The sequence below is a fragment of the Gymnogyps californianus genome, chromosome 9 (assembly GCF_018139145.2).
Source record: "Gymnogyps californianus isolate 813 chromosome 9, ASM1813914v2, whole genome shotgun sequence".
In the NCBI taxonomy this organism is placed as follows: Eukaryota; Metazoa; Chordata; class Aves; order Accipitriformes; family Cathartidae; genus Gymnogyps; species Gymnogyps californianus.
In genome coordinates, this window is record NC_059479.1 from 20,532,435 (window position 1) to 20,544,485 (window position 12,051).

A 12,051-nucleotide genomic window follows, 5' to 3' on the forward strand; every position below is an offset into this window, starting at 1 on the left:
GAATCAAAAAAAAAAACCACCCCCAAAACTTGTGGGTTGAGATAAATACAGTTTAATGGGGCAGAAAGGAAGGAAAATAATGATAATGACAATAAAATGACAATAATACGAAAAGAATCAGAACATACAAAACAAGTGATGTACAATGCAATTGCTCACCACTGCCGACCGATGCCCAGTTAGTTCCTGAGCAGCGATCCGCCCCTCCCAGCCAACTCCCCCCAGTTTATATACTAGGCATGACGTCATATGGTATGGAATATTCCTTTGGCCAGTTTGGGTCAGCTGTCCTGGCCGTGTCCCCTCCCAGCTTCTTGTGCCCCTCCAGCCTTCTTGCTGGCTGGGCAGGAGAAGCTGAAAAATCCTTGACTTAGTATAAACACTACTTAGCAACAACTAAAACATCAGTGTGTTATCAACAGTATTCTCATACTAAATCCAAAACACAGCACTGTACCAGCTACTAGGAAGAAAATTAACTCTATCCCAGCTGAAACCAGGACACTTCTGAACAGCCTGTAGCCATCGATAGCCGCACTCCAGTCATGGGATTCATCCCACCAAGTTTCAGTAATGGCAGCTAGGTTGTAGCTTTCTAGTAGCACGATGGCTTCCAACTCCTGTTTGTTGCCCATGCTGTGTGCATTGGTGTAGAGGCACTTCAGCTGGGCTGTCGGCCGTGTCACCTTTTTAGAGGAACACACCTTAATTCCTTTCAGGTATTTCACCACTGTTCCCGTTTGCTCCGATTACCTCAGGAGCCCCTGGCTCATCTCCATAAGACTTCAGGTGTGCTGCAGTGTACCCAGCAAGTCTCAGAGCAACAGGCAGAGGGCCCCTGCTAGCACCCCGTCCCTGTAACCTTGGGGTGCCATCCCACAGCTTGTCACGGGCAAGCCTGATATTATCCCCCTCCCCCTGCAAGTCTAGTGTAAGGCTCTGTCAGTGAGCCCCGCTAGCTCCTGAGCAAAGACCCTCTTCCCCCTCTGAGAAAGGTGAATCCCATCCGACGCCAGCAGGTCTGGTGCCGTGTAGACCATTCCATTATCGAAAAACCTGAAACTGTGCTGGTGACACCAGCCATGGAGCCATGTATTTAATAGACTGGGTCTGTCTGTTTCTTCCAATGTCACTGCCCACAAACGGGAGGATAGAGGAAAAAATTACCTGTGCTCCAGATTCCCTTACCAACTGTCCCAAGGCCCTGAAGTCTCTTTTGATTGCCCTTGGACTACGCGTTGCAGCTTCATCGCTACCCACCTGGAAGAGCAGTAATGGGTAATAGTCCGAGGGCCGTCCCAGGCTAGGAAGTTTCCTAGTGATGTCCTTAACCCGGGCCCCAGGGAGGCAGCAGACTTCCCTAAGAGGAGGGTCTGCCCGGCATATTGGACCCTCTGTTCCCCTCAGAAGGGAGTCACCTACAACTGTAACCCTCTTTTCTTCCTCGTGGAGGTGGTCGTGACACGGGGGGAGGCGTTTCTGACCTTGGCGACACCTCTGGTGTAGATGGACCGTCATCCACATCATCCATTGACTGCCCTTCCACATCCAGAGCCGCGTACCTGTTGCACAGAGGCGCCTGGGAAGGCGAGGTGGGCAGGGAGGGGGTTCGCCTGCCACCCTGAGCATGGACTTGCCTCCATTCACTCCTTTCCTTTAAGCTACTGCCTTCTGCCTGGCGGGGTGAGGACACAGGATCCCCTTGACCTTGGGTTTTTTCTGGTGGTTGTTCCTGTTCCTGTCTCAGGGAGGGCAGGGCATGGTTCCACCAGTCTATCTCTTTCTCAGACTGGCTGATGCTCCTCAACCTTTCTGCTTCCCCTCGTAGCTCTGCCACCAGGCTGAGCAGATCCCCCACTTGCTCACACCTCACACAGCTGTTCTCGCTGCTGCCTCCCGCTCCCAGCGAAAGGCTCTGGCACGCCCTGCAGCCCGAGGCCTGGACGGCTGCATGTTCTTCTGGGAGCTCTGTCTGTGTTGCCACATCCATTCTGGCGAGTGCAGAGGACGTGGCTTTCTGCCGGGTGGATGCCATAGCCAAGTGCCTTCTGGGCGGGTGATGACCACCAACGGAACTCGCCTCTTGAGCTGGTAGGGTGACGGTGCCCTTCCCGCGCGCCCTTCCCGCCCAAACTGTTCGCAGCGCTCTCCAGGCTGCTTTGGCGGGGGGGGGGGGGGGGGAGAAGGGGGTGGCCGCGGTTGCTCTGGCAACGCTCAGGCCTCGGTCAGCGTCTCTCGCGAGAGCTGCCGGGTGCTGGCGGGTCTCCTCGCTGCTGTGGCGCTTCCCTGCCTGAGGAAAGCCCCTGCGCGCCGAGAGCTGCCGCTGCGCTGCGGGCCGGTCTGTGGCCCTGTGATATAGGATTTCTGTAAACTTTTTAGGTAATTGACGTCTCAACTCTCCACATGTATGATGGATATATCTTCTATATATATGAGAGATGTAATTATCTTAAATGTGTAGCAGGACAATACAGACATTTTAGAAAACACAGATACTAAATAGGCTGTTTTAAAGTCCTTAGCAGTGGGTGGTTGCTTTTTTGTTAATATAAAATATATTGGTCTTGTTTAATTACTGCAAAGTGAAGTAATGCTCAGTAGAAAATAATGTGTGTTGGTGCCCCTGACAAAGTTAGTGCTTTTGAACTTGACGCATTTCAAAATGTAGGCTAAGATGGAATTTTTGCTTGTAATTCCAAGTATGGGACAAAACGTAGCCTTACCAGTTCAGAAGGAGCTCAGAAAGAAATTATGACTCAGAGACGGTCCTCTGAATCATATTTCCCCTGAGCTGCAGCATTGCACAAGTGGGGAGTATGCTGACAGCCCTTTGCCAGATGAAGCATATTCCCTCTCATGTCCAGTCAGCTCTCTCTGCTGATACAGACGGGGGCAAAATGACGATTATATTTACTTCCAACCCAGTTTCCTCCAGCTTCCCCACTTGCTCATGGAACGAAATAACGTTTCTTCGAGGTTTGCTCATTAATACAGTGCCCTTAGTATAGCTTTCAGGAAGGATGACACAGTAGAATGCAAGAATGCCTTACAACTTCCATACAGAACTTTGTGACCATCAGATGCCTGGTGCATTAAGTATGTTTTACTGCTCATTTGTAGGTAGGTGGGACACTGTACTCAGTTGTCAGGTCTGAAACTAATGCTTGTTCCCTGGGCACTCTTCATCCTATAGGAAGCAAATCTGTCGCAGTGAGAGAATATATCAGCAGCACCACCATGGCAAAACACCTTTCAAAGTACCATTTGAGTTTGATTCCAGGCAGATTTGGCAAGACTAATAATCACCAAGTAAAATATGATTAAACAAATCTGGGTTCTTGGTAATTATTTTCAAAAAATGAGTTGTACTCACATGCAAACCAACAAAAATAAACATTTCCTGTGTGTTAAATTTAAGAATTTAAGAATAGCATAAGCAAATAATCAGCTGATCCGCTAATTAAGCTCTGCAATGACTTTTAACAGATTCAGTCAGCAGATTTTACAGATGAACAGTGATTTAACTGTAAATAATTGAGATTAAAGTACTCATTTGTTAGTATTAGATCAGCTAGCAATGCAAAGGTCCATTGTTCTTAATGGTTAAAGAGGTTAATGATTCTGGTAATATACTAGGAATCAAGCATTTAGAATTCCTAATTTGGTAGCAACAGTAATTCTATGTGAAGCCTGACAGTGAATAGTATTTATTTTCTTTGCTGGTTTATGAAGGAGGAAAATCTAAAGTAGATAGGATAGCATATGTTGAAATTGGTCATTTCAATGTTAGATATCTATACTTTTATAGTGAAATTTTAAGAAAATTTTACCTGAACCAGGTACTTAAGGGACAAATTATGTGTCTGTCAATACAGGAGGAAATGCACGAGGAAATAACAATTTGTTCAGTTTAGCCTGTAGGACTGCTTGGGTAAGTAGCTGCTCACCAACACAAATATAGATTGTGCAATCTAATTTTAAGTATGTAACTTGAAATTCCATTCTGTACGATCCTTACACCTACGTTTGTTCTTCAGAAAGAGCCTTCACAGATTCACAAGTAGTTTTCACAACAACTAAAAATTTTTACAAAAGAAACTAGTTTATAATAAAGACAGGAAGAAAATTATGTTGCAATACATCGAAACAACAGGAGATTGTCGCTGAGTATTTGCTCTGTCTCCCGATATTCAATTGTCGGGCTGTTCTCTTATTCTTGTTAATCTTTTATGCTTGCCAAGCTTTACTTTCCATCACTTTACAAAAAATGAAGAATAGACTGAGTAATAAATGATCATAATTATAAAAATTATGATGTGCCTGTGTTTTTTAGGAACCTAACAGTCATTCTGAAAGATCGACCCTTATGGTGTAAAGGTAAAACTGATAAACCTGATCTAGGCTGTCTCTATGACTGGCAAAGCATGTGGCCAGTGTACAAGCATTAGTCTGCTTCCATGGTATTATTCACAGTTTTATGGAGTTCTGAGAAGAGGCATTATCTGTAGTGCCTTTTTAGGTAATAGTGACATCATTTATATTATTTGTTTTATATTGTACTTATTTTTAATACATCAGTATAGATTAACTCAACACTTCTTGGTACTGATGCATCTCGGAGAATAGGGTAATTTTCCCCCGTACCCATGGCTTGATGTGAGTGAGAGTAGGGAAGAGGAAAGAGTGTGTGTAAATATGTTGTATCAGTGCAAAATCAATCACTTAATGCCTTTCAGGGCTTCCCTTACTACTGTGCTTTCAGTAATAGAATATTCTGTTACTTAGTACTGTTGGCAGTTCAGCGTTATTTCTGTGTATTTGTACAATACGCAGCAGAATGACCTTTACCACAATATGAAGAATAAATAATAATACAGGGGCAATGGATCTCTAAATTATATTTCATACTAGATTAGAACAGGCTTACCTCTCTTCTTTCATAAAGGCATTTGATATATTTTGAAATAAAGTACTTCTTCATTTTTTTGAATAAAGACTTCTCCGAAATTTCTATCCTAAAACTCCTGAAGATAAAATGTACAAGGTATGCATTTGTATCACTCCATTTCATAGCAATGTATTTCTCATCTCCAGGCAGTTTATAAAGGAATAGTGTTCAGAAGATTTCAAAATCTTGCCTAACATTCTGCTGTTGCTTCTTAAACCAGATTCTGAAGTGTTCATGTTCCAAATCTCTATTATTTTTGAATCTTGCAAAGTGAACCAGGCATTGGATGCTAATCCCTTCAACATAACATTGTATGATGTAATGAAACTGTATTTCATACAGTCTTACAAATAAATTATGTCCCAAATAAGTTTATAGAATTTATTACTATTTTTGTTTGTCATGTAGGTGGGTAGTTACAGATCAAAATCAAGGGTATACATGTAAATGACATAAATAAGTTTAAAGAATGAACAAGTGCAAGAGATAATACCTCTGTGTTTATTCTTATTTACATATTTAAGTGCCTATTGTTAGTTTGATAATAAGTAGTTAATAGTTGTTAAATAAGTCAGAATATAAACAGGTGGCAGGGAAGTATGCAGAAAAAGTCGTATTTGATGTGATTCCTTCATACAGTGATTATGCATTTGAGGGGTGTTGGCCATAATACTTTCTCTAGAAAATAAATGAGATAAAAATAAATAGCCACAATATTTCTCTAGAAAATAATTTAGTGACATTAATATTTCAGTTTGAATCAAGACATGAACACTTGCTTGTTCTTTAATATGCTATGGTTTGAAGGCACGCTAAAGCCTTCTGAATGCCTAGTAAAACAGCAGGATGTGTCAAATGGTCTGAAGAAAAGAAAAACAAGTAAGGAGGGCCATTATGAAAAGGTAACTAACATACTGTTAGGAGAGGGGAGCAAATACAGGCCTCATACAGGTGGAAATAACTCAAAATGGCCTTAAAGCAACACTAATTTGTCGTAACTGACAAGTGGATTGGGTCATCTTCCTTCTCCTTCCTTCTCTACAGTTCACTAGTTTTTGCCTTCAGGTTATTTTTACATGCTTCTCTGTGGGCCCACATAAAAGCATTAATACAGCTGTGTGATTCAGAGAAATCTGACAGTTTCTTCTAAGATGTCTCTTGTGGTTTTTTTCTCCAGAAAGCATCAGGATGATATTGTTGGCTAGAGAGACAATTTGGGTTAGTGTATTTTTCTATTGAATTTATGCAGTTTACATCTATAGATGTAAAAATATTTATACAGTAGTAATACACTTCGTTTTCACACTCTGTTGCAAATACACTGAGTTTTGACATACAATGTAAATGGTGTGAATTGTATTATATGATATACAGTGTACAGACTAAAGAATATACCACGTCAACTCCAGTCATTATAAAATTAACAGTATGGATTCACACACATATACATTCACATATATATACACACACACTAGAAATATATGTACATCCAGTAAAACAAAAGATATAGCCAGACAATCAATAAAAACCAGGTCTATACAAGTGAGCCACTTGTTTAGAATCATGGTAAGCTTAGAATCACTGTGTACAGTCAAGTAAAGCAGCTGGCCTAATTGTGTAAACCTAGTTCTCAGTTTTGCTGAAATTAAAAAGCAGAAGAAATATTTCCAATGACTGAAAGGACAAAAAATAAAGTAAACATTTTGGTGTCTAAATTTTTAGTCCCTGAAATAGTTAATGAACTAAGAGCACAGCTCAGCCGATTGTTTAGTATACTCAGAGTTTATTAAACTCAGGCTGCTAACCCTAAAGTTCCTCTTTGGCTAAGGGAAAAAATGTAAATCAACATTCACACTGTTATAATTTCTTTCATTCTAAAACCCAGTTCTTATTTGGGGATGTTAGAGAAGGTAGGCCTAGTCAATTATTTGCTCAGATATAGAGAGACTGCTTTTCTTTCAGAAATGTGCACTCAAGTTACCTGCACCATTTGCAGATGTACCCAGGTACTCTGTGTGCAACAATTTGAAGCTGACTCAGAGTGGCTCAGTGCAAAATACCAAAGTGACTAATCTCTTTGTAGAACTGAGGCTTTGCAACTTTGCTCTGAGTCATCATGACAACTCAAAGTGCCTAGACTTAGTACAGAAATAAACAGATTTAAACAGAGCACTCGGTTTCAAAACAAACATTACTTCTGGTCCTTCTGTCAGAATGACCTTGGTAACGCTATTTAACATCAAAGTGTCGCTGATATGCAGGGTAGTTTAAAGTCTCTAGAAGACTATCGAAGTGGAATCTGAGAAGTTAAGGGAAAATGAGGAAAGAAAGAATGAAAGAACGAAGGCAAAAATATTTTCTTACCCATTAAGAATGCCACATGTAAAGAGAGTGGGAGCAATCATTTGTCTAGTAGCAAGATTGGAACTGAAAGAATAAAACTGGAATTGGTGGCATTAGGATGTGTAGGGGAGAAGTAAGGGAGATCTTTAATAATTTGCCTGTTCTTGACATATTCTAGCCACCCTTAATTAGTCCTTCACATTCTAAGATCAAATAAAAAACTAAACAGTAACATTAATCCTACTTTATTCAGCAGATCTTTGTGTTAAAAATTTATGGTCCTCTATGCTGCTATCTTTAGGGTAAAGATTAGTACAAGTTGAGCTGGAATCTATTCTGAAATGGATGGTGGCTTCTGCCACCACCAAGTTATAGGAGCAGATCTTTCTTTCAGTGGCGCTAGCGCAGATTTGGAGAAGCAGACCTGAAGTCAATGATCTGCAAATTAAATAGGGAAATAATGAGGTACTCCTGATTTGCTCTTGTGTAAGTAAGAGTAGTATTTGGCCCTATATATTTATTTCAGGATCATAAAATACATTATAACCATTTTGAAGTCTTTACTAGAATGGGTCTGGGCATGTCTGTGCAGACAGACCCACGTTTTTATACCTGTAGTCGTACCTGTAGATAGCCAGTCACGATCTAGCTCTGACTCAGAAGCATTAATTCTGTGCTGTCGCAGAGCTAAGAAACCCTGTGTGGCATCCGAAAGCCATACAGGTATGTTAGCATGATAGTGTGCCCAGACTAAGAAGTCCAACCATTCAACAAGGTTGGTTAGCCTGTGCACTTTTTTTGTCCAAAGTTGGTTTACCTCAGCGTAACATAGAAGCAGCGTGAGTTCAGGTCTGCCAGCGTGTCTGTTTAGTAATGCCCAATATCCATATGCAAGGCATCTTCACTAGGGAACAAGTATTCCAGAACAGAAAAGAAACTTAATATAGAACTTATAAACATAAATTATGGGTATCTAAATTAATAGATTTAGTCATTAGATAATCAGCGGTAGCATTGAGTATATTATAGGGCTTGAGGTAATAATTTGGTTTATTACACATATACTACAACATCTCTGTAATTAAAATATATATATTTAGGTATTGAAAAAGATTTTTATAGAAATGGTATCTCATTTAGTGTCTCATTCCATATAGGTTGCAATTGCTGCAATAGTGAAAAAAGTAAACAAATCTAACAGAAGTCCAGAAATGAGCAATGCCGAATGTCTTGTTCTTTGAGTCACAAAACTAGCAAGAGGTAACATGTTAATGACTTTAACATTAAGAAAGCTAATAAGCATGTTAGTTTAAATGCTTTTGTGCTTGAGGTAGGATCATGTAATATCTCAGAAACTAAGCAGAGTTGGTCCTCGTCTGTACTTGAATGGGAGATGTGTAAGAAAAATTCATCGTATTACGAGAAAGGATGTCAGTGATTTAATAGGTTTCATCATTATAGCTGAGTCAGTACTGAAGTCATGCCTGCTATGGTGTTAAGGAAACATGCTACTGTTAGAATTGGATCCCAGATTCATTCGGTGGTTAGGCTTAAATTTGGATCCGTGGTCTGTGGCATTACATTTAGGAAAGCTTTTTGTCTTGAATTTACATCAGTATCCTCATGACAACAATAGAAAACGTGCAAAGTTTGACAATGGGATATAGTATTAAAGTAATATAAATATACTTTAGTTATTATTATTAATTGCTCGATACCTTTTCTTTTGTCTTCAGCATAAGTCAGTACGAGGATATGGTCATCATTACAGCTTCTCTGTCTTATTTCTTTGTTGCTCCCAAATTTTTTACTTGTAAAAAAAATTAAGAGGAAAATTGATGAAAGGAAAATGAAAAAAATTAAGTAAATGTTCGTTGTATCATCTATACAATACAAATGTAAGACCCAGAAATAACACTTCAAATGAACTGAAAATTAAGAATTGTAGAAAACTGAGATGGGAAGATAAAGATAAAAGGACAAAGTCTATTAATGGCAGGGCTAAAGAAAATTTGATGGCATTTGAACAGAATCAATCCAAAAATTGTTTGAAGTCTGTTAGTACCTTAGTTAATACTAGTACAAGAAAGACAGACCTTTTAATGAAGCGTATAGCCATTGCACTTTTGAAATTGCATTCTTTCTGAAATAAAATTCGCTCTCAGTCTGAGAATTAGAATGTGACGTAAAACTCACCTTTGTTGATACACAGTTTCAGAACCACATTGTAGTCCAGAAATTACTCTTGTTTTTATTAGATTGAATTTGATTTTTCTTGTTTTTCCAAAGCTTCTTTGAAATCCAGAGCATTTAATTTCTATTGATGGTTAGCTCTGTCATTGATGTAGCTATCAACCTAATCTTTCAAACAAAAAAAGACAGAGACAAATTTGGGACATAAATATCTTCAAGTAACGTTGAGATTGCTGAAGATAAAAGGGAAAGTAAATTTCTGAAACTTTGGAAAATAAAAATTGCATGGAAATTTTCAATATAAAAATCTTTTCCTCTATTCCTGTTTATTTTGCTCCTATTGATTAAGTCAAAAACCCTTTATCTTCATCCAGAAAACTCCTGTTCCTGCTCGGTTGAGAAACATATCCTCCACTGTTTCATCACATTTCTCTATCTTGAACTATCATTCCCTTCATAGGAAATCAAGGCAGATTCCTGAAAGAAGAGGTCATTAATATTTCTTTAAAGATAGTACTGTTTACATCCTCTACACAGTGTTTGCTACATTATCTGCTGTATTTCCTGTTGATGTGAGTAACTCAAAAGACTACGCATGTAATATAGTGTATAATTAACCATTTCTGGACTTGTTGTATTTTTAGTCCTTTGTAGTTGTTAGTGGGATAATGAAAACACTTTTTCAATCGTTGCCAGAGCAAATGCCTTATTATTGGATCCAAGAGACATTTTGCCATCCCAGTGTTTCTAGGTCTAAAAAGCACTCACCTCAGAGGAATTTCATCTTTTAATTATAAAAGACTCAGAATGTCTGTGATCTGGCAAAGCTGCTATCTCTGGAAATTAACCACACATTTATGAACCAGTGTTACACTTCTTAATAGAAGAGCCAAAAGAAACTATAATGTATAGTTACAAGGTCTGCAAACTAGTTTGTTTGTATGTGGCAATAAGATTTAAATGTCATTGATGAAGTTAATTAACATTATTATTGATCATAAATCTGAAGATGTAAAAAACAAAGCAGTGTTTCATAATATCTTCTGGGAATAGTATGACAAATATATCTGCAATCAGGTATCATTTCCTGACTCCTTAGGTGCTTTCTGGAAAGATAGTGTTTATAATGGGTTCTTGGATTATATTCACACTTAAATTGCTTAAACTATCTTTGCCTCTGCTTACTTATGTGGAAAAAAGAAAAACAGTGTTTTAAGAGAGGTTTTGATTTGTTTCCAAATTTTTGGAGTGAAGGAAGTTGCTATGTAGTAGAAGAAATGTTACTTTGATTGGGTGGGGTTTATTCATAGAAAATCTTATTTCTTCTATTTCATGGGAGAGCTGACAGAGATTAGTTTTCAAATGAATACCAGATAATATTCTGCAACAACATCATGTCATCATGATATTTTTAAAATAATTATGTGTTGGAGTAATGAATAAGTACAGATAACAAAGAAGATTGCTGAAAGCTGCTCACATTTGCATGGACAAAGCTAAAATACGTGTTTAATTGTATTCATCCTCAAAGTTCTTGTAAGCAAATATTACATTTCTTAGGTAAATATGCTTGATTTTTTTATCCAATTGTAAATTAAAAATCATATTTGTACTATTCACACAGTTAATAAAATACTCTCCTTTTTGTGTCTACAGTCCATTATAAAAATATATCCACTAGAGCTGCTGCTGAGTGAACTGACACTGAGTGGCACAAGCACTGCTATTTTGGGAGTGGGTGCAGCCTAAAATGGGAGGCTAGGGTGGAGTCATGTGCTTGTGCAAGGTAGTTAATTTTCCTTCTGCAAGCTATAGAAAGAGAATTCTATCTTACAGTTTTAAGAGCAAAAAGGGAGGCAAAGTTGTGCTTTCATTGCAAAAAAATTACTTACAGTATGTCAGAGAATATACGTGTACTTCATTCCCCTTTCTCTGAGACTAATTCTGTTCTTAGCTGCATAATAAATCTAGAGCAGCTTCACAGAAAGTAAGACCACTTAATAAAGATAGGAAAGGTTTTACAATTTATATTTATACTGAATTGCAATTTTTGTATCTTGAAATTTGGTGTTTCTGTCAGTTTGTCACCTGCCTTATCTCTGAACTTTGGTGCCTTCACCATACTATATGCTTTTTCTAGGATCATATTTGTGAAATGATTTCTTGATTAATGTTACAGGAAGTATTTCTGAATATTGTTTGACAAGCTACAACTGGTTAGGATATCAAAGAATTGAAAGCTGGTGATGTCTAAAGTTGCTTTGCTGAAACTCAGATATAAATTTGCTCAAAATTGAAGAACAGGTGACAAAGACTGTAACTTTTTGTTTCCCAGTACGGTAGGGAAAGCCTACCCTGTTGAGCCTCTGATAAGAACCGTATTTTCCACAAGCGTCTTCTAAAAGTTTTTACACCCATGGATGTTTATATGCAGTCTGAATTTGCTTGTCTAAATTCTCATGCAAAAAATTGGTGCAATTTATTTCCATAGCTGTTGATGATAAATTTTTGGGCTTGCTGTTAAATCTATAGAATGCTAAAATAATTGGTTATGACCTGTCTGTACA